Source organism: Saimiri boliviensis, chromosome 10 (genome assembly GCF_048565385.1).
Source record: "Saimiri boliviensis isolate mSaiBol1 chromosome 10, mSaiBol1.pri, whole genome shotgun sequence".
Lineage (NCBI taxonomy): Eukaryota > Metazoa > Chordata > Mammalia > Primates > Cebidae > Saimiri > Saimiri boliviensis.
Genome location: NC_133458.1, coordinates 86,224,347 through 86,252,258, shown reverse-complemented (window position 1 = coordinate 86,252,258; position 27,912 = coordinate 86,224,347). Strand labels below are relative to the sequence as shown.

Genomic DNA, 27,912 nt, shown 5'->3' with positions numbered 1-27,912 from the left:
CTTTCCTTTGAACTGTCTCTAATGTGCCCACTTGTCTACTGAGCTGTTGGCCTTTTCTATCAGCAAGCGATTCTGCTTTGTAAAGAAAATTAGAACATGCTGTATGGCAACTTTGAACATGCTGTATGGCAACTACTTTTTCCCAGCTTATCACTGGAGTCCCAGTTTTGTTTATAACAGAGTTTTTGCCATGTCTAAGTTGTCTTTTTTTTTTTTTTTTTTTTTTTAAGATGAGAAGTCTTGCTCTGTCACCCAGGCTGGAGTGTACAGTGCAGTGGTGTAATCTTGATGGCTCACATCTATAATCCTAGCACTTTGGGAGGCCAAGGCAGGTGGATTACTTGAGGTCAGGAGTTCAAAACCAGCCTGGCTGCCATGGTGAAACCCCTGTCTCTACTAAAAAATAAAAATAAAAAAATTAGCTAGGCATGGTGGTGGATGCCTGTAATCCCAGCTACTCTGGAGGCTGAGGCAGGAGAATCACTTGAACCTTTGAGGTGGAGGTTGCAGTGAGCCGAGATCACACCACTGTACTCTAGCCTGGGTGAGAAGGAGACTCCATATCAAAAAAAAGAAAGAAAGAAAAGTGAGATAGCAAGCTAGTTCTCTTTTTTCCCAAATGGTTACTCAGTTCATCCAATACTATTTACTAAAGAATTCACTATTTTCATCTTATACCACTGTTAACCACACAAAACATTCTGATAAATGAGGCTACTTCAGTGCTCTCAACTCTGCACCAGTGATATGATGCTCAAATTGGTTTGGCTTCAACATACACTTTAGTATTTGACAGCACTAATACCCCCTTCATGAATAGGGTTTCATAATTTTTGTCAAGAATTTCATTTTTGTTCTTTCATATAAACTTAAGAATCAAGTTTTGAAAAGCCTATTGAGATATTAATTGGAATTACTCTAAATTCACAAATTATGTGTGTGCGTATATACATACATATATTTTTTACTAAGTGTATATATATATATATATATATATATATATATATATATATATATTTCACCCCTCCCCCCCTCAGAGATGGCATCTCACTATATTGCCCAGGCTGGTCTTCAATTCCTGGCCTCAAGTAATCCTCCCACCACAGCCTCCCAAAGTGCTGGGTTATAGGCGAGAGCCACTGTGCCTGGACTATTTCACTAACTTTAAGACATTTTCAATGTAAGATGCACAGTTATTTTATGCCAATTTAAAGAGCTTCTTTAGACTTAAACGCTTCTGTAGACTTAAACACTTCTGTATTCATATCACATTTGACGTGCTTATAATGAAAAGAAAGTTATGTATAATAAATTGGTTAAAATGGTCCTAAACTAACTTCATAATTAGCACATGGCCAGAAGTATCTGGAAGATATCACCAGTTTTAAGGCACACCTTGACTTTAGAAATCATGAAAGGTTAAACAAAAAAAAGGGGGGGGGGGCGTTCTTTCTAACAATATAAAATATGGTAACTTAGAGGGAATACTTAACATCTTATCAATGTGAGCGCTATCCTATTCAAGAACAAAATATGTTTTAGCATTAGTTCAATTCTTTTATGAGCTTCAGTGAAGTTCTGTAATATTTTTCAGAAATATCTTTCTTGTTAATTCTTGTTGATTATTAAGTTTATCTTACTTTTTTCTTTGTAGAGATAGGGTCTCAATGTGTTGCCCAAACTGGTCTCAAACTCCTGGGCTCAAGTGATCCTCCCACCTTGGCCTCTCTCCCAAAGTGCTGGGATTACAGGCATGAGCCACTGTGCCTGGCCAGTTTAGTTCTTTTTTTTTTTTTTTTTTGAGACGGAGTTTAGCTCTTGTTACCCAGGCTGGAGTGCAATGGCGCCATCTTGGCTCACCGCAACCTCCGCCTCCTGTGTTCAAGCAATTCTCCTGCCTCAGCCTCCTGAGTAGCTGGGATTACAGGCACGCAACACCATGCCCAGCTAATTTTTTGTATTTTTAGTAGAGACGAGGTTTCACCATGTTGACCAGGATGGTCTCGATCTCTCGACCTCGTGATCCACCCGCCTCAGCCTCCCAAAGTGCTGGAATTACAGGCTTGAGCCACCGCACCCGGCCAGTTTAGTTCTAAGTAGAATTTTTTCCTTCAAAAATTGTTTGGAAAATGTGCAAAACCATTATATAGAAAATTATATAACAATATTGAGGAAAAAAAATTAAAGACCAAAACACATGGAGAAATAATGTTTATAAATCAGAAGATTCAATGGTACAAAGATTTAAAATTCCCATTACAGCTGGTATAACTAAAAGCAAAACAAAAAAAATTTCAATTATTCCAAACCGATTCAACACAATTCCAATCCAAATCTTAACACGTATTCTTGTGGAACATTACAGCTGATTCCAAAATGTATGTGGAGAAATGCACAGAGCCCAGGGCACACATAACCAAGATGTATTATCCGTCGGATATCAAGACATGAAAGTAGATGAGTGATTCTTAAACTTTTTGGTTTGACATTCCTGCAAACTACTGAGATTCTAAAATGCTTTAGTTAACATGGGTTATAACTATTATATTTATCACATTAGAAAGTAAAACAGAAAATTTATTTATTTATTTATTTATTTACTGAGAAGTCTCCCTCTCTCACCCAGGCTGAAATGCAAGTGGCACGATCTTGGCTCACTGCAACCTCTGCTTCCCAGCTTCAAGCAATTCTCCTGCCTCAGCCTCCCCAGTAGGTGGGATTACAGGCATGTGCCACCACATCCTGCTAATTTTTTATTTTTAGTAGAGACAGGGTTTCACCATGTTGCCCAGGCTGGTCTCAAACTCCTGACCTCAGGCGATCTGCCTGCCTCAGCCTCCCAAAGTGCTGGGATTACAGGCATGAGCCACCACGCCCAGCTGAAACAGAAAAGTTTTTAATGTCAATTCATTCATTTAAAAATAACAAGAAACCTATTATATGTAAACATAAGTAACGCTTTAATAAAAAATAACTGTTTTCCAAAAAAAAATGAAAATGAGTGAGAAGAGTGGCACTGTTTGACATTTTTGGAAATCTTTATTTGGGAGACAGCTTGGTTCTCTTATCTGCTTTTGCACTAAATCTGTTGCAACAATGCATTTCATGTGGCCTCTGGAAAACCCTGTCGTACACTTGTGAAAGAATGAGTCTGAGTCAAAAAAAAATCACCAAATGTTACTATGAAAATAGTTCTAACCTGGCCAACACCCCACTCTGACAGGGCCTCAGGAAACCAGGAATAGAAGAGGCAGGCAAATCCTTGTATACACAATCACCTGATTTGTGACCAAGGAAGCTCTACAGAACAGGAGGGCATGGCCTTTTCAATAAATGGAACTCAACATCATCATCAACATCATCATCACCATCATCATGTCATCTAGGAAAACAAACTGACCCCATCTCACACCACACACACAAAAATTTCAGAGATTGTTGATTTAAATGTGAAAGGCAAATGATAACAGAAAATAATGTAGCATATCTTCACACAGTGATAGAAAAACCCCTGATTACAAAGGAAAGTCAGAAATATTCAACTACATTAAAATTAAGAATTGCTTTAATTAGAGAACTAGAAATCAAAACTACATTTAGATATCATCTCACTCCAGCTTAAATGGCTTTTATCAAAAAGACAGGCAATGACAGATGATGGCGAGGATGTGGGGAAAAAGAAACGCGTGTACACTGTTGTTGGGAATGTAAATTAGTACAATCGCTATGTGGAGGTTCCTCAAAAAAACTAAAAAGAGAACCACCATGTGATCCAGCAATCCCACTGTTGGGTATACATCCAAAAGAAAGAAAATCAGTGCATTGAAGAGATTCCTGCACTCCCATGCTTACTGCAGCATTATTCACAATAGCCAAAATACAGAATCAACCTAAGCGTCCATAAATAGATGAATGGAGAAAGAAAATGTGGTACTTGTACACAATGCAGTACTATTCAGCCATCAAAATGAATGCAATCTTGCTATTTGCAACAAGGATAAAACTGGAGTACATCATGGTAAGTGAAATAAGCCAGGCACAGAAAGATGAACACTGCATGTTCTCACCCATATGTGGGCGCTAAAGAAAAAAACTAAACCCATGTAGACAGAGTACAGGACAGGAAGGGAAGTGGGAAATAAGGAGGGAATGATGAATGGGTACAAAAATGCAGTTAAAAACAATGAGTAACTCTAGTGTTCAGCAGCACAATAGGGCAACACAGTTAACTATGTTATTTTACATTTCAAAATAGCTAATAGACTAGAATTGGAATATTCCTAACATGAAGAAACGATAAATGCTTCAGGTGATGGGGTACTTTACCCTAATTTGATGGTTACGCATTGTATGTTTGCATCAAAATACCACATCTACCCCATAAATACATATGGTTATTATGTATCTGTAATAATTAAAAACAAAAATTAAAAATGTTTCTCTTAGCGAAGAGATACCTTTAAGGGAATAAAAAGGCAAGCCACTAGCTAGTAAAAGATAGCTGCAACACATATGAGGCAGGGAGGGGAGGGGATCAATATATAAACCAATAAAACAAAGAACACCTACCAGAAAATTAGGCAAAAGACTTCAATGAGCTCTTCAAACAGAAGGTATACAAATGAAAAAAAAAAAAAAAAAAAAAAAAAACCACACACACACATAAAAGGCTGTTCAACCTCAGCAATAATCACGGAAATGCAAATTAAAACCAATGTGGAGTGTTAATTAGTACAACCACTTTGAAAACCTGTTCCGTTGTTTCTAATAAATACTCACCTACCCTATGACCCAGAAATCCACTCCTAGATATATACCCAAGAGAAATAAGTATATATAAGAATGTTCATAGCAGCTTAATTCACAATATCTAAAACAATCATTAAGAAAATGAATAAACAAAGTGTAATATAATCATACAACAGAACTCAGCAAGAAAAAAAGAGTAACCAACAACTTGGATAAATTGCAAAAATCCATTACTCTAGGAAAAAGAAGTCAGACAAAGTAGAGTCCATACTGTCTGAGCTCATTTACATGAAGTTCAAAAACAAGCAAAACACATGTATAGTGGCCAAAGTCAAAACAGTGTGGATAGAATAGCAGCAGCTTTCTGGAAAAGAGCATGAGAGAACTTTCTGGGGTGACAGAAATATTCTATATCTTCATCTGCGTAGTGGTTACATAGATACATTTATATGTAAAATATTCTTTTAGGCTGCACATTTTCACATTTTATTGTGTATGACATACACCTCGGTTACACACAAAAACCCACTATGTACCCAACAGAATGGTCAATAAAATTTAACAGATCGACAATTCTAAGCCTTGGCAAAGAGAGGAATAAGCAGGAATTCTCATACATTGTTGGCAGGAATCTAAACTGGTGCAACCACTTTGAAAAATAGTTTGGCATTATTAAGTAAAACTGAAGACATAAAAAAAGTACATAGCAGCAGTATTCATAATTGGTGTAAACTGGAGACAAATACCCATCGGAAAGAGAGTGAAGGCTGGGCATGGTAGCTCACATCTAATCCCTGCACTTTGGGAGGCCAAGGTAGGTAGATCGCCCAAGGTCAGAAGTTTGAGATCAGCTTGGCTAACATGATGAAATCCCATCTCTATTAAAAATACAATAATTAGCCAGGTGTGGTAGTGCACACCTGTAGTCCCAGCTACTCAGGAGGCTGAGGCAGGAAAATCACTTAAACCCGGGAGGTGGAGGTTGCAGTGAGCTGAGATTGAGCCATTGCACTCCAGCCTGGGTGAAGAAAGTGAAACTCAGTCTCCAGAGAGAGAGAGAGAGAGAGAGAGAGAAAGAGAGAGAGAGAATACAACAACTGTATTAGAGTCATAGTAGAGTATTATTCAGCAATGTCTAATTAACAAAGTACAGCTCCATAAAACACAGGTGAATCTCATAAAATGACAATGAGTGAAAGCAGCCAAGTAAATAAAACAAACTAAATGGTTCCATTTATATAAAGTTCAAAGAGCCTGGAAAACTAAACTACCAAGTTTGGATGTGATCTTAGAAAAGAAAATGATTTTCACGAAAGTCAGGAGAGAGGTAACATTTTTGAGGCAAAGGAAGCATATAGCTGATTAAGGCTTTTACCAGCACTGGCATTGGTCTATTTAATGACCTGCATATTGGTTACAGGGTTACACATTGTTGACTACAACAACAAAAGATGCACTGCTCAATGATTTTTCTGTGTTTATGTTTTTATTTGGGGAAGGGGGACAGAGTCTCACTGTGTCACCCAGGCTGGAGTGCAGTGGCATGATCAAGACTCGCTGCAACCTCCACCTCCTGGATGCAGTGATTCTCCTGCCTCAGCCGCTGAGTAGTAGGGACTACAGGTGTGCACGACCTTGCCCAGCTAATTTTTGTATTTTTAGTAGAGATGGAGTTTCATCATATTAGTCAGGCTGGTCTTCAATTCCTGATCATGTAATTCGCCTACCCTGGCCTTCTGAACTGCTGGGATCACAGGTGTGAGCCACTGCGTCCAGCTCTGTGTGTATGTTATAGTTCACAAAGAAGGTTAAAAACAATGGGACCTGGTGATTAATTGAATTTGGTGGACTAGGGGAGGAGAGAGAAAGATTCATGGACAAGTCCCAGGTTTCCAACTTGCACAATAGCCTGGGTGATGACGCCTTTTTCTTTTCTTTTTGTTTGGAGAGGGAGTCTTGCTCTGTCACCCAGGCTAGAGTGCAATGGCACAATCTCTGCTCACTGCAACCTCCTGAATTCAAGTGATTTTCCTGCCTCAGCCTCCCAAGTAGCTGGGATTATAGGCACCCACCACCATGCCCGTCTAATTTTTTGTGCTTTTTTTTTGTTTCGTTTCGTTTCTGTTTTTAGTAGAGACAGTTTCACCATGTTGGCCAAGCTAGTCTTGAACTCCTGACCTCAGGCACTCCATCCACCTTGGCCTCCCAAAGTGCTAGAATTACAGGCATGAGCCACCATGCCCAGCCAGTGATGCCTTTCATTACGACAGCAAACAGCACTTTCAGAGGAAGAATATGAAATAAATCTTCGACGTGCTGAACTTAGAATACTTTTTAGACATCCATGTAGAGATGTCCACTAGGCAATTAGGTAATAGCAGATGGAGTTCTCAACAGCAGAGGTTGGGATAGAAATGAAAATGTTGGATTCACCCATGAGTGAGGCCATGGACATGGCTGTGACTGTTTAGGGAAAGAAGAGTAACAGAAGGGCCTAGGGCTGATTGGTGGAACATCAACATTTAATGGCCAAATACAGGAGAATAAGCCAGAAAAAAAAAAAAAAAATTCAAAGTAGTAGGAGGAAAATGAAAAACATGTCATGAACAATTAAGCAAGAGGAAAGAGTGTCTCAAGAGTAAGAAGTCACTCTCTGCGGACTGATGCCTAGGTGGGGGGTGACATGGATTATGTGTACTTCTCAGCAAGTCAGTTTTTACTCTTCCTCATTCTGGCTGACTCGGCACAAGTAACAACCCGACAGAAAACCAATGCTTCTGAGAATGGCTTCAAGTTTTTATGTGCTGTCTTTTGAGGTGAGAAATCAAGTCTGAGCTTTTCTCCTGATCTCAGGAAGGAGGGAGGCAGATGTGAGAACACCGACTGGGTCTGTGTGTCACTGGGCAGCATCACTGTTAAAAGGTCAGCAAAGATGCGTGCCTACTTTTCTCCTTCTTCCATGTGACTGAAGTGGCTGAGAAGGCTGTCATTCCTCCCCACCCCAATACCCGCAACTGTCAGGGACAGCCAAGGCCAAACCTACTGCTTAGGCAGAAGAGGCCAGGGCAGGTGTCCAAGGCCAGATCAGCAGTCAGCCAGGGCAAATGGGCTCGCTCTGGTTACATGACTTGGGGCAACTGACAGAAAGGAGTGAACCGTAGGTGAGGAACATCTCCATATGTTTGATAACTGGGGAGATGAAAAGGGTTCAACTCATGGCCTGCTTCAGTTTGAAACAATTTAAGCTTAACTAGATCCCAAAAAAACCAGCATTTCTACATGAACCAGCTGGGCTCATTCCAGTCTTCTACCCTGGAGTTTGCTGCCCAAGTCCTGGTTAAGAATAAAATGCACAGTCCTTTGTTTTCCATTTGTCAGTGCAAATATTTAATACAAATCTTTCTCCCATGAACTCTACAGACTTGAAAATAGTGGCTATAGATTGGAGACAACTCTGATATTCCAAGGATCCCTGACCAGAATAATATGAAATTACCATAATTTCTCAATTTCTGGCACCACACACATAAACTGCATCACACACACACACACACACACAGACACACACACACACATGCACACACATACACATACACAGGCAGGCTTACCTACCTCTCAGAAAATTGCACAGATACAACAAAAATAAATATTAATTAATGTGTTCCTTAATGGCTGGTGAATAATAATGTTAACTAAAACAACAAGTTTTAACCCACTATTGCCCCCCACCAAATATTTAAATCAGAGTCTAAACTGACAGAACAGCAAATTACTATGGTCCTTTGGGAGGGAAATCTGCTGATACATATCAGAAACCAACCCTGTTATTTGTTGCTTTTTAAAAAAAATGACCAAAAAAATGACTAAATGCTGTTTCATAAATCATATAGTCTTACAATGAATACTATGTAAACACTTTAAAAATGAGATGCATCTGTGAGAACTAGCTTTGAAGGAAACATGAAGAATTTACAGATTATTCTATTGAATGATAGCTAGTATTTGTGGAACAATTTTGTACTAGGGCTGTGCTGACTGACTGTACACCTGCTGTTTAATTTTATAATAACTTTACAAGGCAGGTGCCATACTAATCTCATTTAACAAATAAAATGGAAGCAGAGACTTATGTTTATTATGTATTATTGCTGATGAAGGACATAGCAGAATCAGAATTTAAAACCATGAAACCTTGATTTCAGAACTTATACTTCCACTCACTGTGCCAGTGTGTCATAAAGTACACATACTTTTGAATAAATTATTTAATATGCATCAGTTACATATTTCTTAATATACAGCAATGTAAATAAAACATCAATGTTATGTGTTTAATATACATCAATGTATGAGTTCACAGCTCTTATCACTAAGGATTTTTGGATTTCTTTAGTGACTTTTAAGAAAACTGTAATAAATTAACAGTACCGATGATACAAATATATGGCAAAAGTAACAAGGAGGCACTTCAGTGACTGACAGTTTGGAGAACAAAACTCTCACCTTCTCAAAAGGCACTTTCTTCTTTTTAGTTGCAATATTGTATGAAATTTTCACAACAATTACATATTACCTCAAAGAGTTTTTTCAAAAAAAGAAAAAATAAAACAAACCCGTCCCCCCCAAAACATTTTTCAAATAAAACAAGAGTAAAAGCACTATCTTAATGTGTACTCTCAGAAACTGGAAACATCCTTCATATCTAACATAAGAGTTAAATACAGTTAACTTGATTAGTCCTTAATCATTAAATGAATGACAATAAGAAAAAGAGATACTATACTGCCAATTATTACAAGAGCCTGAGTATACATATGCCATATATCATGATAAAGTCTCTTGAGACCCAAAATTAAAGGTGAAAATAGAAATGAAAACAGGGACAGATGAGATCAGGCTCTTCCCCCAATTAATTTACTCTAATACTATCTTTGTAATACATGTGTTTAAAACAAAACAATGCTACAATGAGCATTTAGGTTAAAACCGTTCTGAGAGAGGCAACTCCAGAATAGACATAGACAGTATGCTCCTTGATGGAAAGACCTGCTAGTAAGAACTGACTCCTTCCCATATTCCTCTATAAATTTAGCACAATTCTAATCAAACTCTCAATGGGATTTGTCTTAAAACTCATCAAAACAATTCTAAAATTCACCAGAAACAGTAAATTCATGAGAATAGCTAAGAAAAATTTGAAAACGAGCATATTTACCCTAACAGATATCAAACTTCTATAAAAAGCCACAGGGGAGGGGAGGTGATGGAATAAACACAGACAGACCTGTCACTGGGACAGAACTGAGACTCCAGAAAGACGCCTATGGATGCAGGAAAACCTTGTGACATTTGAAACATGAACAAGTCAGTGAACTGAGAGACGTGAAAGCCTATGCATTTGGGAAAAAGTTAGATTTCTACCCTTACACTAGACACAAAAGGAAATTCCATACAAACTAAATGAGCGCAGGGTGAAAAAAATTTTCACATAAAATATATGAACATTTTTTAAAGATAATCTTGGGATGGTAGAGATTTTGCTGAACAAGGAAAAAAAACCCCAAAAGCTATAAAGAAGTGAAAGATTTTCAAGTTGAATAATGAAGAATTTTTTTAAATGAAAGATCTGACCACATAAGTTAAAACTTCTACATAAAGACAGCATAAACAAAATTAAAAGACAAGTAACAAAGGAGGAGAAAATATGTGTAACACATATAACAAAATATTAACCATTGTGATAGCTAAAGAATTCCTATAAAGCAATAGAAGAAAAGATAAACAACCCAGAAGGGGGAAAAATGGGCAAAGGTATGAACAGGCAATATCCAGAAGACTAATGTAACACCTAGTAAACTATGATCTAGGGGATTAAAGAAGTCATGTTTTTTAAAACCAACAAATTACACATATTTACATGATAGAATGGAAAATGCCCTTCTAAAATTGAATCTACAGACAAAAATTACCAAGAAAAATCATTAAAATTTTCATAGACTTAAAAAGACCTCTGTACTAGCATCTGTCTAAATCAATGTGAAAAATTCTAAGATTTATCTAGGCAGAAGAAGAAACAGTTAATAAAAACGTGAAAACCTCATTATCAAACAAGGTGATTATAAATTTAAAAATACTTTTTTTTTAATGTGAAAACCATTAAACCTCACTGATGCTTGGGGAAAATGCAAATCAAAACAATGACATGACAGTTTTCATACATCATATTGGCAAATATCTAAAAAGTGAGAATACCCAATATTGGCAAGGGTACAGGGCACCCAACATTCCCTTACATTACTGGTGGAATTTTTAACATGGGAAAATAGTTGCGATATCCTTCTGTTATTTATTTATTTATTTATTTTGAGACAGAGTCTCACTCTGTCACCCTTGCTGCAATACAATGGCACAATCTTGGCTAACTGCAACCTTCGCCTCCCCGGTTCAAGTAATTCTCCTGCCTCAGTCTCCCAAGGAGCTGGGATTAATTTTTGTATTTTTAATAGAGACAGGGTTTCACTATGTTGGCCAGGGTGGTCTCAAACTCCTGACCTCAGATGATCCACCCACCTAAGCCACCCAAAGAGCTGGGGTTATGGCCACTTCGCCCTGCCGCAATATGTTAAGTGAGCAAAAGACGTATTCAACATAAAGGAAGATCTCAACCATGTTCTAAAATAATAATAACTATATTTTATGAGTACCTTTATGCTAGGGACCAGGACTATTTACATGTACTAGTGCACTTCATATTTACAATAATCCTATGAGTTAACACTAATATTGCCCTCATTTTATGGAGGAAGAAATTGAGACAAGAGATCAAGTGATGGAGCCAAGACTTCAACTCAGGTTGACTCTAGAGTCCCAGACCTTAATCTCTAGCACCATGTATAGAAATTAATCAAACTTTTTAAACACAGTGGAGTTGAGTATACTGTCTACTTTAATTCCCTATTTTGTCATAGATTTTCTACTACTTTACTTCTCAAATACAATGATTTCTAAAAGGATCAATAATCACAAGACAGAAACTGTCCCTGAAATTCACCTAGATATGCTAACTACAAAACAAAACTTTTAAATCATAATCCAATAGCTTTAACTATTTTAGTAAAGAAATTTTTCTAAATAAATTTTATGTGGATTTATAACATAAGAAACAGATTAAAACAGTATTTTATTCTATCAGTGTATTTTAAAGCTCAAATGTGGCCAAGTATGGTGGCTCATGCCTATAATCACAGCACTTTGGGAAGCTGAGGCAGGTGGATCATTTGAGGTCAGGAGTTTGAGACCAGCCTGAACAACATGGTGAAATCATGTCTCTACTGAAAATACACATACACACACACACACACACACAGAATTAGCCAGGCATGGTAGCACATGTGTTTAGTCCCACCTACTCAGGAGGCTGAGGCAGGAGAATCGCTTGAAGCTGGCAGGAGGTTCAATCAATGCAGTGAGCCAAGATTGCGCCACTGCATTCCAGCCTGGGCAGCAGAGTGAGACTCCATCTCAAAAAAAAAAAAAAAAAAAAAAATCTCTAATGTAGAACATGTATAATGAGAACAATAAAATTCTTCTGATGAACACAAACTTTAAATTATGAATGATTAGGCAGTTTTACGTCAAATTTTTTGTTTTGATTGCATGGTATCAAGAAAAACCTGATTCACAAAGATAAGTAGATAATAAATCGTGTTTTGCAAATGATAAAGAATGTTTTCGGGGGCTGGACGCGGTGGCTCAAGCCTGTAATCCCAGCACTTTGGGAGGCCGAGGCGGGTGGATCACGAGGTCAAGAGATCAAGACCATCCTGGTCAAAATGGTGAAACCCCGTCTCTACTAAAAATACAAAAAATTCGCTGGGCATGGTGGCGCGTGCCTGTAATCCCAGCTACTCTGGAGGCTGAGGCAGGAGAATTGCCTGAACCCAGGAGGCGGAGGTTGCGGTGGCCAAGATCACGCCATTGCACCCCAGCTTGGGTAACAATAGCGAAACTCCATCTCAAAAAAAAAAAAGAAAAAAAAAAGAATGTTTTCTGTGTGTTTTTTAAATAGTACATTTATCTAAGGATTTAATTACACCTGTAGAGAAGTTTTAAAAGTAGAACATTTCTAAATTAATGATGTAATAATGTTAAAGAATGTGAATACTTGGTAGTCGTAAACTTTTTGGTAAAAAATAACTTCACAATATGTACTAATGCTGATATATGCATAAGGCAGTCACATTATTGCATAATGCAATCAATTCTAATAGTACTGAATGTGCTTATATAATGTTACAGGAGCAAACAAGCACCATCCTAAAATTTCAAAATATCAACATAAACCTACAGTCTCAATAATCAATAACATTTTTATCCTGAGGAGGAAAAAAAATTAAAAAATAAAATTGCTTTTTTTTTTTTTTCCCCTGAGACGGTCTCGCTCTATCACCCAGGCAGTGGCATGATCTCGGCTCACTGCAACCTCCGTCTCTCAGGTTCAAGTGATTCTCCTGCCTCAGCCTCCCTAGTAGTAGCTGGGACTACAGGTAACTGCCACCACACCCAGATAATTTTTGTATTTTTAATAGAGAAGGGATTTCACCATGTTGGCCAGGACGGTCTTAATCTCTTGACCTTGTGATCCACCCACCTTGGCCTCCCAAACTGCTGGAATTACAGACATGACCCACCGAGCCCAGGCTAAAAAATAAAATGGCATTTTAAAAGTTTCAAGTCTATACACAAAGTGAGAAACTCTATTCCAAGGATTGCTGTCCATGGTATGAGCATTACAGACAATTTACATTTTCTTCCTTTTGCTTATTTTCTCTCAAATATTCTAAATGCATTGCTTTTTGTTTTTTGCTTTTTTACTTTTTACTTTATTTTGAGACAGAGTTTTGCTCTGTTGCCCAGGCTGGAGTGCAGTGGTGTGGTTTCAGCTCACTGCAACCTCTGTATCCCAGGTTCAAAACAATTTTCATGCCTCAGCCTCCCAAGTGGCTGAGACTACAGATGCACATCCCACCATGCCCAACTAATTGTTGCATTTTTAGTAGAGACAGTGTTTCACCATGTTGGCCAGGCTGGTCTTGAACTCCTAACCTCAGGTGATCCACCTGCCTCAGCCTCCCAAAGTGCTGGGATTACAGGTGTGAGCCACCATGCCTGGCCACCTTTTTATTTTAAAAGTGCTATAATTACAAACCACAGGAATTTGCAAAAAAGTACACAGGGAGGTCCAAAGTATGCTCACCCATATTCCTCCAACGTTGTAACTTATGTGACTCTAGTACGCTGCCACCATCAGGAAACTGACTTTGGTACAATCCCAAGTTTATTCAGATTTCACCAGTTTTGTACGCAAAATGTGACTTTTTTTTTGAGATGGAGTCTTGCCCTGTCACCCAGGCTGGTGTGCAGTGGTGCAATCTCTGCTCACTGCAATCTCCACCTCCCGGGTTCAAGAGATTCTCCTACCTCAGCCTCTTAAGTAGCTGGGATTACAGGCATGCACCACCACACCCGGCCTTCACTGAGTATAACTCTCTTGAGATAACCTGGTAGTACAAATCAGTTGTCCTAATATATTAAAATTTAGCATGATAAGCACTTGAGTGTATATAACTATTTATAATATTTTAAAGGTTAAAACATTAAAATGTGAATCAAAGGTGTATGAAATCCCTGACTCAGTGACACAGAACAAGGATTCTGAGATACAAATTTTGAAAACTGGTAATCTAATATAAGTCTATTACAATCCACTAAAGGTTTAGTATTCCTTATCTGAATGCTTTGGAGCAGAAATAATTTGGATTTGGAATTTTCTCAGATTTGGGAATGTGTGCATTATATACTGGTTGAGCTTCCCAAATCTGAAAGTGTGACATCTGAAATGTTCCAAAATCCCAAAACTGTGAGTCCCAATATGACACTCAAAGGAAATGCTCACCAGGGCATTTCAGAGTTTGGATTTTCGAATTAAGATCCTCAGCCCGTACAAGCTCTTTATAGAAGAAAGGCCCAGGGCTCAGTACTATGTCTTATCAGTGTTTACAAGAGTACATGCTTTGCAAGAACACCTGGTTTTGCACTTTTTCTGTCAAAACCTAACAAACTCTTCTCTCCCTCCCTCCAGGTACCTAGATCCCCTATCTCCTTCCTCCCTAGGCTAACCTGCTAAGTATTCTGGATAGCTAACCCCCACTGCCTATCTGTTAGCTACCTGGGTGTGACAAACCAACTCCTCATACCTTCAGGCTTAGAAGGCAACACTCCAGGAACTTATTTCTTGAATACCAATACCTTCACAGTAATTTCCCTGCCTTTCCAAAGAGTACTCTAAACAAGCAAAAGCTATAATAAAAACTCTAATTTTTGTCATACAGATACCAAAAATGACAGCATTTTTTTTCTATTTGCAATTTTTAAAATCTGGTTGATATGGTTATCGCTCTAACAATATTAAATCTAAATGGAATTTGTAGTGGTAAAAGACTGGTTGTGGTGGCTCACATCTGTAATCCCAGCACTTTGGGAGGCCAAGGTGGGAGGATTACTTGAGGCCAGGAGTTTGAGACCAGCCCAGGCAACAAAGTGAGACCTTGTCACTATGAAAAATAGAAAAAATGAGCCAGGTGTGGTGGAGTGTGCACCTGCAGAGCCAGCTACTTGGGAAGCTGAGGTGGGGGAATTACTTGATGTGGGGAGGTTGAGGTTGCAGTGGGTGCAGTGTACTGAGTACAGTGCACCACTGTACTCAGCCTGGAAAGACAGAGTGAGACAATGTCTCAAAAAGGAAAGAAAAAAAAGGAAAGGAAGGGGTAAATGGGAAGGAAAGGAAGGCAGGAAAAAGGAAAGGAGGGGAGGGAGGGGAGGTAAGGAAAGGAAAGGGAAGGAGAAGGAAGGATGGAGAGAGGGAGGGAAAGGAAGAAACAAAGAAGGAAAGACAGGAAGACAGAAAGAAATAGTGGCAAAGAGCTTGAACCCTTGAGCCAGACTGCCTGGGTTAGAATCAGTCCCCTGCCGCTGTACTACCTGGATCAAGTGTTAGTCACTTTGTGTGGCTAAGTTTACTCATCTGTAAAATGGCGATAAAAGCTACCTGCCTTATGAGACTGTTGTGAGACTTCCATAATATATGTAAAGCATTTAGACCACTGCCTAACACGTAGTAAGCACTATCTGTAAGTATTAACATTTATCTCTTACTACAGTCCAGATTCACTTCTTTGTAATATTTCTCTATTCCTTTTGGACTCTTTGCAGTTCAACCTGCTTCTAAAATTTCCATACCAAAAAACAATGACAATGTTAAGAATTGTATTTCTTAAATTCATCTTGGTTAGTCAAAACTACTAGAACGGAGAGAGAGATCCAAGATGGCTGACTACTAGCACCTCAGGATTGGAGGTCCCAGTGAAAGCACAGAGAACAAGAGGACGCTGCACCTTCAGACGAATTTTTTTGCTCACAGACCAGGAGATTCCCAGCGAAGGAGCCGCACGGGTCACCAGTGCGACTCTTGTGGCTGATGCAGCAGTTTTGCCGGCACCCCGGTGCAGCGGTTCTTGGTGCAGAGTAAAGGGGACTGGGTCCCTTTTTGGTTAATGTTTGGAGCTCCGGGAAGGCAGAGTCGCCTATTCAGCTGATTAAAAAAGGGACTCAAGAAGGACGCCAGACCAGAGATTCCCGGGCAGAAAAGCACCACGAATCTTAACGCCGCTGTTTTGTCCAGCGCAGTGGGTTGCTCAGATTCCGGTGCTGGGAATCAACAAGTTGGACATCCACTCAGAGACCTAATTTGCAAGTCGGTAATTACAAAAATGACAGGTGGATAAATTTACAATGAAGGGTAGAAACCAGCGTAAAAAGGCTGAGAATACCCAAAATCAGAATGCCTCTCCCTCTACAGGGGATCACAGTTCCTCATCAACAAGGGAACAAGGCCTGATGGAGAACGAGTGCATTCCATTTACAGATTTAGGCTTCAGAAGGTGGATAATAAGAAACTTCTGTGAGTTAAAAGAGCACGTTCTAGCCCAATGTAAAGAAACTGAGAACCTTGAAAAAAGGTTTGTTGAAATCCTAATGAAAATAGACAATCTAGAGAGGAATATAAGTGAATTAATGGAACTGAAGAATACAATACGAGAACTCCGTAAAGTATGCACAGGTTTTAACAGTCAAATGGATCAAGCAGAAGAAAGGGTATCAGAGGTCGAAGACCAACTTAATGAAATGAAACAAGAAGACAAGATCAGAGAAGAAAGAGTAAAAAAGAATGAGCAAAGTCTCCAAGAAATATGGGACTATGTGAAAAGACCTAACTTGCATTTGATAGTTGTACCTGAATGTCATGAAGAGAATGAATCCAAGCTGGAAAATATTCTTCAGGATATTATTCAGGAAAACTTTCCTAACCTAGCAAGGCAGAACAATACTCAACTTCAGGTAATACAGAGAACACCACAAAGATATTCCTCAAGTAGAGCAACCCCAAGACACATAATCGTTAGAATTCACCAGGGTTGAAATAAAGGAGAAAATTCTAAGGGCAGCTAGAGAGAAAAGTCAGGTTACCCGTAAAGGGAAGCCTATCAGACTTACAGCAGATCTCTCAGCTGAAACCCTGCAAACCAGAAGAGAGTGGCGGTCAAAACTCAATATCCTCAAAGAAAAGAATTTTCAACCCAGAATCTCATATTCAGCCAAATTAAGCTTCATAAATGAAGAAAAAATAAAATTTTTCATGAACAAGCAAGCACTCAGAGATTTCATCACCACCAGGCCTGCTTTACAAGAGCTTCTGAATGAAGCACTATATACAGAAAGGAACAACCAGTATCAGTCATCCCAAAAACTTACCAAAAGGTAAACAGTATCTCCTTGATGAAGAATCTATATATAATGGGCAAAATAGCCAGCAAGCATTAAACAACAATATTAAACACAGAAATATCAATATTAATCCTAAATTTAAATGGATTAAATGCCCCAAAGACACAGACAGGAAAATTGAATGAAAAGTCAAAACCCATCAGTTAGCTGTATCCATATTTATCTCATAAACAAGGACGCACAGAGATGCAAAACAAAGAGTTAGTGGAAGACTTGCCAATCAAACTGAGAGCAAAAAAAAAAAAAGAAAGAAAGAAAACAGGAGTTGTAACTTTCGTCTCTGACAAAATAGACTTTAATAGTAACAAAGACTAAAAGAAACAAAGAAGGACATTACATAATAGTAAAAGGATCAATGCAACAACAGGAGTCAATGATCATAAATATATATGCACCCAATTTAGGAACACCCAGATATGTAAGACAACTTCTTAATGACTTAAAAAGAGACTTAGACTCCTGCACAACAATAGCGGGAGACTTTGACACCACACTGTTAATATTCGATGGATCAACGAGATAGAAAATTAACAGGGACATCTATGATTTGAACTCAGGCATGGAACAAGTAAATTCAGTGAATATTTATAGAATTCTTCACCCCAGGTCCACAGAACATACACTTTTCTCAGTATCATATTACACCTATTTTGAAAGTGACCACATAACTGAAAGTAAATCACTCTTCAGCATTTGCATAGCATTTCACAGACTTATATGAAATATTGGGTGGCTGTTTGTTATTTTCTTCCCTATTCCTTCCTGTCTCTGCGGTTAAGCACAATTATTGACATAAAAGAGGTTTTCAATACCTATTTTTAGATTGCTTTCCAGCCTGGGCAATAGAGCAAGACTCCTGTTCTCTCTTCTCCGCCTGACTCTTTCTCTTTCAAAAAAAAAAAAAAAAAAACTACTAGAATGAATTCTCTTTTATGTCCTAGCAGGTATTAACATTACACTAAATATAAATAGCAGCATTTAAAATACAGAAGTAATGGAACAAATGCCAAGCCAAAAGCAGGCTATCTATCCCAGAACATATACATGACACTCACCTGTTAAAAAAAGAGAGAAATAACATGGTCATATGGATGTTTGTCTATGCATCAAATGGCTCTGAAAAGGTTCACAGCAGCTTACTGACAGGGAGAACTGTCTGTCTGTGGGAAGGGATAAGAAGACTTCACTGTACATGCCTTAGTACTTTTCAAATATGAAGCACAAAATGCATTACCTAGACAAGATTTAATTTTTAAAATGGGGTGCAGAGGTGACTCTAAATAAGTATTCTGGAAGCCAGGTGTCAAGTCTCAATTTGCTATGACCTATGTTATCTTGGGCAAGTCGCTTAACCTCTGAGTCTCAGACAAAGCAATGAGCAATAAATACTTCTAGGGTCTTTTGTTGTTGTTGTTTAGAGACAGATTTCGCTCACTGCCCAGGCTGGAGTGCAGTGGCTTGAACTCGGCTCACTGCAACCTCCGCTTCCAGAGTTCAAGCAGTTCTCCTGCCTCAGCCTCAGGAGTAGCTGGGATTACAGGCACACGCCACCACACCTGGGTAATTTTTTATACTTTTAGTAGAGATGGGGTTTCACCATGTTGGCCAGGATGGTCTCAAACTCCTGTGGCCTCAGGTGATCTGCCCACCTCAGCCTCCCAATGTGCTGGGATTACAGATGTCAATGACAACATTTGGCCCTGGGTTCCATTCTAAAAGTTTTCTTACCTCAATGGGGTAGTAAAAAGATGGTACTTTTTTTTAAGATATGGGAGAGTAAGAATCCAACATTTTGTAAAACAAGACCACTTGTTTTGTAGACTTGATTTTCAAATACAGTGGACCCTTGAACAAAACGGGTTTTAGCTGCATGGGCCCATTTATATGTGGATCTTTTTCAGCCAAATGCAGACCTGAATATACAGAGGCCCAACTTTTCACACATTCAGGATCTGCAGGGACCACAGTGGGGACTTGAGTATGCCAGGATTTTGCTAGAAATAGGGGTCCTGGAACCAAGCCTCTGTGGTGTACATCCTATGTGTATACCATAGGACAACCAGACTACTTTTACAGTGTTAAGAAGCATAAATTTGTCAAGCCTATTAACCTTTCCAGATCATTTGTACTATTCTTACATAGTAAGCCTTCTTAGAGGGGGTCTGATATATAAAAAATACCTACATACAATATTCTGCATATTAGGGCTGGGCACAGTGGCTGATGGAGTAATCTCAGCACTTTGAGAGGCCGAGAGAGGCAGATCACCTGAGGTCACGAGTTCAAGACCAGCCTGGCCAACATGGCGAGACCTTGTCTCTACTAAAAATACAAAAATTAGCTGAGCATGATGGTGGGTGCCTGTAATCCCAGCTACTCAGGAGGCTGAGGCAGGAGAATTGCTTGAACCCAGGAGGCAGGCGTTCCAGTGAGCCAAGATCAAACCACTGCACTCCAGCCTGGGTGACAGAGCAAGACTCCATCTCAAAAAAAAAAAAAAAAAAAAATATTCTCCGTATTAGTTTCTCTTGCACAACTTCAAAACTGTTTTAAATGAACACATCTTTATGCTATGCCATGAAGTCAGCAATAAAATACATTAAAACAATTCATGTTTAAACATATAAATGACTATATACAAGAAAATTATACATAAAGGCATTTGTTATCAAACACTGAAAAAAAAAAAAGTAACATCTCCAAACAATGGTAACAGCTATAACTGAGGACAGACTTTATTTCAGAAACATATATGTAATCAGTTTTCATCCTAACATTCATCCGGCAAAGCAGGTTTGTTTGTTTTTGTTTGTGTGTTTCTTGAGACAGGCTCTCTCTCTACCACCCAGGCTGGATGGCAATGGCACCATCATGGATCACTCCAGAGTGACCTCAGCCTCCCGGCCCAAATGACCCTCATACCTTGGCCTCCCAAGAAGCTGGAACTAAAGGCATGCACCACCATGCCTGGTTAATTTTTGTATTTTTTGTAGAGACAGGGTTTAGCCCTTTGTCCAGGCTGGTCTGAAACTCCTGAGCTCCAGAGATCTGCCAGGTGTCAGCCTCCCAAAGTGCTGGGATTACAGGTTTGAGACAGGCCCTAAGTAGGTGTAAAAATCCCTATTTAACATGAGAAATTGAGGTACCATGAAGATAAGGCCACAAGTCTAAGAACTGGGAGAGCTAGAAGCCCCCCCAGATCCCTTAGATTTGAGCTCAGTATACCAAACCAAGGGGGCAGGGAGCGCTAACTTAATGTTAAGCTAGCAGGCTGGTGTAAGGTTACAGCAGAATTTTCATTGATTTATGGGAAAATGGAAAAAACTAAGGACACAAAAGTAAACTTTTTTTTTTTTTTTTTTCTTTGAGGCAGAGTTTCCACTCTTGTAGCCCAGCTGGAGTGCAATGGCACCATCTCCGCTTACTGCAACCTTTGCCTCCCAGGTTCCAGTGATTATCCTGCCTCTGCCTTCGGAGTAGCTAGGATTACAGGTGCATGTCACCAAGCCCAGCTAATTTTATATTTTTAGTAGAGGCAGGGTTTCACCATGTTAGCCAGGCTGGTCTGAAAGTAAACTTTTTAATACAACTAAATGATTCCATTTAAAGATCCTTTATTCTGGCCAAGTGCAGTGGCTCATGCCTGTAATCCCAGCACTTTGGAAGTCCAAGGTGGCCAGATCACAAGGTCAAGAGATCGAGACCATCCTGGCCAACATGGTGAAACCCCATCTCTACTAAAAATACAAAAAATTAGCTGGGCGTGGTGGCGCATGCCTGTAGTCCCAGCGACTCAGGAGGCTGAAGCAGGAGAATCACTCAAACCAAGGAGGTGGAGATTGCAGTGAGCCAAGATCACGTCATCACACTCTAGCCTGGCGACAGAGCAAGACTCCGTCTCAAAAAAAGTAAAAAAAGGCCGGGGGCGGTGGCTCACGCCTGTAATCCCAGCACTTTGGGAGGCCGAGGCGGGTGGATCACGAGGTCAAGAGATCGAGACCATCCTGGTCAACATGGTGAAACCCCGCCTCCACTAAAAATACAAAAAATTAGCTGGGCATGGTGGTGCGTGCCTGTAATCCCAGCTACTCTGGAGGCTGAGGCAGGAGTATTGCCTGAACCCAGGAGGCGGAGGTTGTGGTGAGCCGAGATCGCGCCATTGCACTCCAGCCTGGGTAACAAGAGCGAAACTCCGTCTCAAAAAAAAAAGTAAAAAATAAAATTTATTGTGAGATTCTGTTCTTTTGAATTATTTGAGTGAAAATATCCTTTTGTCAAATGAAATGATGGTGACAGGAGATCGCCATGTGATATTTGCTTTAATTGGCTGTACCTGGTAGAAATAAAAAATCAGGCCAGGCATGGTGGCTCATGAGGTCAGGACATCGAAACCATTCTGGCCAGCGTGGTAAAACCCTGTCTCTACTAAAAATACAAAAATTAGCTGGGCATGGTGGCATGTACCTGTAATCCCAGCTACTCAGGAAGCTGATGCAGGAGAATCACTTGAACCCAGGAGGCAGAGTCTGCAGTGAGCTGAGATCACGCCACTGCACACCTGCCTGGCGACAGAGCAAAACTCTGTTTCAAAAACAAAACAAAACAAAAAAACCCCATCATTTCTATTATAGCCTCCGAATTTTGGGGAAATATTTCTTTAGAAATCTAAAAGTCTGGCCCTTTACATCATTATGGCCCCAAAATAATAGGGAATTTTACACCCAGATAACACATGCCCCTCAAGATTCTCTCTTTAATATCTACCTTATTCTGTTTGGATTAAGACATTTGGGATTGTGAAGTGAGAATAAAGTTGAGTATAAGCAATCCAAAACCATGTGCTGACACTGGATCCTGAAAGAGGACTTTCTTCACAATCTTTTTCATCTGTTAACTTTTCTGTGGGCTCAAACATTTTTTCTTTTTTTTTTTCTTTTTTTTTTTCTTTTTTTTTTGGAGACAGAGTTTCACTTTTGTTGCCCAGGCTGGAGTGCAGTGGTGGGATCTCGGCTTACCACAACCTCCAACTCCCAGGTTCAAGTGATTCTCCTGCCTCAGCTTCCTGAGTAGCTGAGATTATAGGTATGCACCGCCACACCCAGCTAATTTTGTGTTTTTAGTAGAGACGAGGTTTCTCCATGTTGGTCAGGCTGGTCCTGAACTCCTGACGTCAGATGATCCACCCACCTCAGCCTCCCAAAGTGCTGGGATTACAGGCATGAGCCAGGTGGCTTCAAACTTTCTTGAGACAGAATTTCACTCGTTTGTCCAGACTAGAGTACAATGGTGTGATTTCAGCTCACTGCAACCTCCATCTCCCAGGTTCAAGCAATTTTCCTGTCTCAGCCTCCCGAGTAGCTGGGATTACAGGTGTGTACCACTACGCCCACACACCTAATTTTGTATTTTTAGTAGAGACGGGGTTTCTCCATGTTGGTCAAGCTGGCCTCCAACTCCTGACCTCAGGTGATCCCCCTGCCTCAGCCTCCCAAAGCACTGGTATTACAGGTGTAAGCCACCACACCCAGCCTGGGCTCAAACTCTCTTTTCCTAAGAGTCATATCTTTGAGTAGTACTGCTACATGGCAATCACTACTCAAAAGAAACTAACTTGAGGTGTCTAATCACCAGCTTTCATTTGAATTCTCTCTCAGCTGGACAAAATAAAAACTTTCAATGTTTTGTCTACCTACTTCCAAAAGAAAATTAGTCTATATATGTGATTATACATGTATATATACATATGTGATTTTGATCAGCCTGTTATAAACTATTTCCAAAATAGGTTGCCCGTAAATTCATTTATTAAATGAGTAGTTTATAAACTACCCGATTTTTGCAAGTAGTTTATAAACAGGCTGATCAAACTGAACAAATTTCTTAAAATTATTTCACTGTATAGATAGCAAGTTATTTACTCTTTTTATTAGCATATCTTTTTACCTATCCTTAACAAGCATCTAAATTAAACTGTTTTATGTCCACAGTTACACACCGAAACAACATTTTCAGTTACAACATACTAAATTCAAATTTAAACTATAGAGATCCAGTTACCTTTAGTCTTAAATGTACTTATACTTTTAATATACTTCTTTATGTTTCATGATGCACACAGCTCTTACAGGACATATAATTATGAGAATATTTAGAGTGTATGCTTATCAAATGGTTAAAAACTCTTTTTTTAAAAAAAGTCAATTTTAATAACTTTTTTTTTTTTTGAGATGGAGTTTTGCTCCAGTTACCCAGGCTGGAATGCAATGGTGTGATCTTGGCTCACCACAACCTCCGCCTCCTGGGTTCAGGCAATTCTCTTGCCTCAGCCTCCTGAGTAGCTGGGATTACAGGCACATGCCACCATGCCCACCTAATTTTTTTGTATTTTTAGTAGAGACGGGGTTTCACCATGTTGACCAGGATGGTCTCGATCTCTTGACCTCGTGATCCACCCGCCTCAGCCTCCCAAAGTGCTGGGATTACAGGCTTGAGCCACCGCACCCGGCCAATTTTAAGAACTTAAGCATACAGTAAAGTACTCCTTCCATGCCCCAATGTTAAAGGGTCCATTTATTTTAGACTACTTGTTTAAAAAAAAAAAAAATCTAAAATTTGCAATAATTCTGCTTAAATTCCCTATTAACCTAGGATCAAAAGTTATTTTTAGTTCTTCTTGTTTCTTAAATACTTGAAATGTGCTGCTGCATGTTTTCCTTACATATTTATTCAATCAACTAACTTCAGGTGGAAGGTATTATGAGTTTAAAAGTCCTTTCCCAAAGTGGAAATAACATAAAAATTTTGCATAAAAGACACTCAATGTTTCTTGTCAAAGGGTATCTGCGGTTCTAATCAGCCTATTACCTTGGTTCGGAATAACCACCAACAAGAAATGTGAGCTTTTTGTCACATCTATGTATTTTCCCCTGTAAACTAATAGCTACATTTCAGATGGATTTTCAAAAAGTTTCATTTGGCCATGTGATAATTATTTCCCCTGTAAAAAGCTACAGGACTTTAGTTTAAGAGCAAATGAGAAGCCGCGCCGGTGGCTCACGCCTGTAATCCCAGCACTTTGGGAGGCCGAGGCGGGTGGATCACGAGGTCAAGAGATCTAGACCATCCTGGTCAACATGGTGAAACCCCGTCTCTACTAAAAATACAAAAAAAATTAGCTGGGCATGGTGGCGCGTTCCTGTAATTCCAGCTACTCAGGAGGCTGAGGCAGGAGAATTGCCTGAACCCAGGAGGCGGAGGTTGCGGTGAGCCAAGATCGCGCCATTGCACTCCAGCCTGGGTAACAAGGCCGAAACTCCATCTCAAAAAAAAAAAAAGAAAAAAAAAAGAGCAAATGAGATAAGAGTATCTAGTCCATAAGAAGGTTAAGTGGAAAGATCTGCACCCTGAAGTTTGAAACCAATAACAAGACAAACTCCAATGCTACCTTGTTGATGTAATCAACAATATGTGAGTCGAAATAAACTAGTGGGCTATACGTTTCTGTCTACATACCAATTTACCAATCAACAGGAGGGGAAGAAATTGCTCAAATGTGACTGTTAACAAACATCTAAATATTAAACATAGTCTCTATTAAAATTATAACTATCAATTCTGAAATCATTCCTTCAACTACTAAGTTTTTAATACCCTCCCCTTAAAAAACAACAACAACAACAACAACAAAAGCAGCAACCTTTAAAATGTAAATTCCTCCCTTTTTCAAAGTAACTTGCCTAGGAAAATTTAATGCGTTAAAATAAAACTAACAGATAAATGAATTACAACATAAAAAAAATAAATGATCAGTAACACAATCCAATTGCTCAAGTTTAGCAAAGCCTGTGTTTTTAATCTGCTGTGAGTATCCTATTACACAAACAAGCAACAACTTTTAAAAGTCATTACAATGCCTAAAACACCACCATGCACATAACATACTTGTCCTTTACTCCAATGAAGCTTAAACTCAGACCCAAACTCAGACCATTTCCCCCTCCTCCCACACTGAAATATACGAGGGGAAATCCAAGAAATCAGATATTTTAAGTTCCGGTATCTCTTCCAGGGTAGGGTCAAACTCGTATTTACCCATAAATGCCACCATCCCAGTAAGTCTGCAAATTCTCACTAGCACTGGAGTACAAAGAGGTCTGACCATGGAAACACCTGTCATAGAACCAGGAAGACATCGGGAAATACAACCCCCGAGTCCGCGCCAGCCCCAAAGCTTCGGCTGCAGCGATGAGGGAGACAAGAGGTGGCCGCTGGCCTTGCGGGTGCTGCGGACAGGGTCCCACACCCTGGCCCGCCCCCCGAGAACCAGGAAACCTGTCAGGCTGGCACCCACCCGCCTCACCCCTCGCACTCCAGCCCAGTGCAGCCCCCGCCTGCCCGACGGCACCCGACTGCCGGGCCTCCCGGCTGCACTCTGTCACCTCATCCCTTCCTGGCGGCCTCGCGACCCCACCACCTCCGCTACGTGGCCTGGGCTCGGGCCGCCCCTGGAGCAGAACCGCCGAGCTGCCGCCCTCCGCCCTCCGCCCGGCCCGGCCCCACTCCGTCCATCCGTTCCCCGAGGCCAGGTCGCTGGCGACCCAGGACTGAACTCCCGCAGCCAGCTCCCCACCCCCAGCCCCCACCACTGCCCCCGCGCGGCCGCCGGCCCACTCCCCGGTGGTTACCTGGAGGCAAGGACTGCGAAGCACCTCACCAGGTCGCAGAGGGCCCAGTGCTCGGTCCGGCTCCTACTCCCACTCCAGCTAGTACTCATAGACGGAGGGCAAGACCCCCGCTGCGCACACAGGGTACCGGGCCCCCCGCTCCCACCACAGCGCCTACGCTCTCAGAAGGACGGGCGCCGCCATCTCACCGCTCCGCAGACACCGCCTACTCGGACCTTCACCTCAGCCGCCGCGGCTAGTCGCCGGACCAGCCGCCGCGCCCCATTGGCTGGGTGCTTGCTCCAGACCCCACCCCCACAAGCGCATCCCGACTGCCCTGCAAAGACGTGGGCGGAGCGGGCAAGGCCGGCAGGTGCACAGAAGGAGGGGGCTGAGCGCAAAACTGCCAAGGAGGCCGGATTGGCTGGCAGTGACTTAGGCGGTGCATTATGGTGCACGTGAAGGGCAGGGCCCGGGGTGAGGGGCGGGACTGGGTGGGAGGGACTTAGGGGAGCCGTTGCCAGGATCACTTAGAAAGCATCCCACTGTGGGTGGCTGGGTGAACCCTCGGCCCCTCCCTCTGGGATGGCAATTGGTTCCCATTCTTTTTCCCTTTTTCTTCGTTCTCACTCGATATTTCTGACACAATCCAAATCACCCCTGGCCAATGCTTGGGGCTACTGAGCCACCTTCCTGTGATCTGATCTTCCCACCACCACCTCCAGGCATTTTGTGTTCAACCTGTGCAAAACTTTTTTTTCTTAATGGGCAAAACTATGTTTTAAATTTAAAAAATATTTCTTTAGCCGGGCGCGGTGGCTCAAGCCTGTAATCCCAGCACTTTGGGAGGCCGAGGCGGGTGGATCGCGAGGTCGAGAGATCGAGACCATCCTGGTCAACATGGTGAAACCCCGTCTCTACTAAAAATACAAAAAAATTATCTGGGCATGGTGGAGCGTGCCTTTTTTTTTTTTTTTTTTTTTTTAGACGGAGTTTCGCTCTTGTTACCCAGGCTGGAGTGCAATGGCGCGATCTCTGCTCACCGCAACCTCCGCCTCCTGGGCTCAGGCAATTCTCCTGCCTCAGCCTCCTGAGTAGCTGGGATTACAGGCACGCGCCACCATGCCCAGATAATTTTTTTGTATTTTTAGTAGAGACGGGGTTTCACCATGTTGACCAGGATGGTCTCGATCTCTCGACCTCGCGATCCACCCGCCTCGGCCTCCCAAAGTGCTGGGATTACAGGCTTGAGCCACCGTGCCCGGCTCTTTTTAAATGATTTATGGGCCAGGCACAGTGGCTCATGCCTGCAATCCCAACACGTTGGGAGGCTGAGGTAGGCGGATCACTTGAGGTCAGGAGTTCGAGACTAGCCTGGCCTACATGGTGAAAACCCCGCCTCTACTAAAAAAAAATAATAAAATAAAAAATTAGCCAGGCATGATGGTGCGCGCCTGTAGTCCCAGCTACTTGGGAGGCTGAGGCACGAGAATCACTTGAACCCAGGGGGCGGAGGTTGCAGTGAGCCAAGATCGCACCACTGCACTCCATCCTGGGCCATAAAGTGAGAGTCTTAAAAAAAAAAGAAAAATATATA

General features: G+C 40.8%; 1 long non-coding RNA gene across 6 annotated transcripts in view; it reads right to left on the bottom strand.

Annotated features, from left to right (window-relative positions):
• Nucleotides 1-26,672, bottom strand: part of LOC104652457 (uncharacterized) — a 64,645-nt gene extending 37,973 nt beyond the window's left edge. For 2 of the 6 annotated variants that reach the window (XR_745763.3, XR_012512164.1), the window contains exon 1: nt 26,337-26,662. This is a non-coding gene — a long non-coding RNA (uncharacterized LOC104652457). Of the gene's footprint in view, nt 1-18,707; nt 18,813-26,336 lie in introns of all 6 variants that reach the window. The other 4 variants (XR_012512163.1, XR_012512165.1, XR_745764.3 and 1 more) reach the window with 4 other exon arrangements.
• Nucleotides 26,673-27,912: the final 1,240 nt, after the last annotated feature.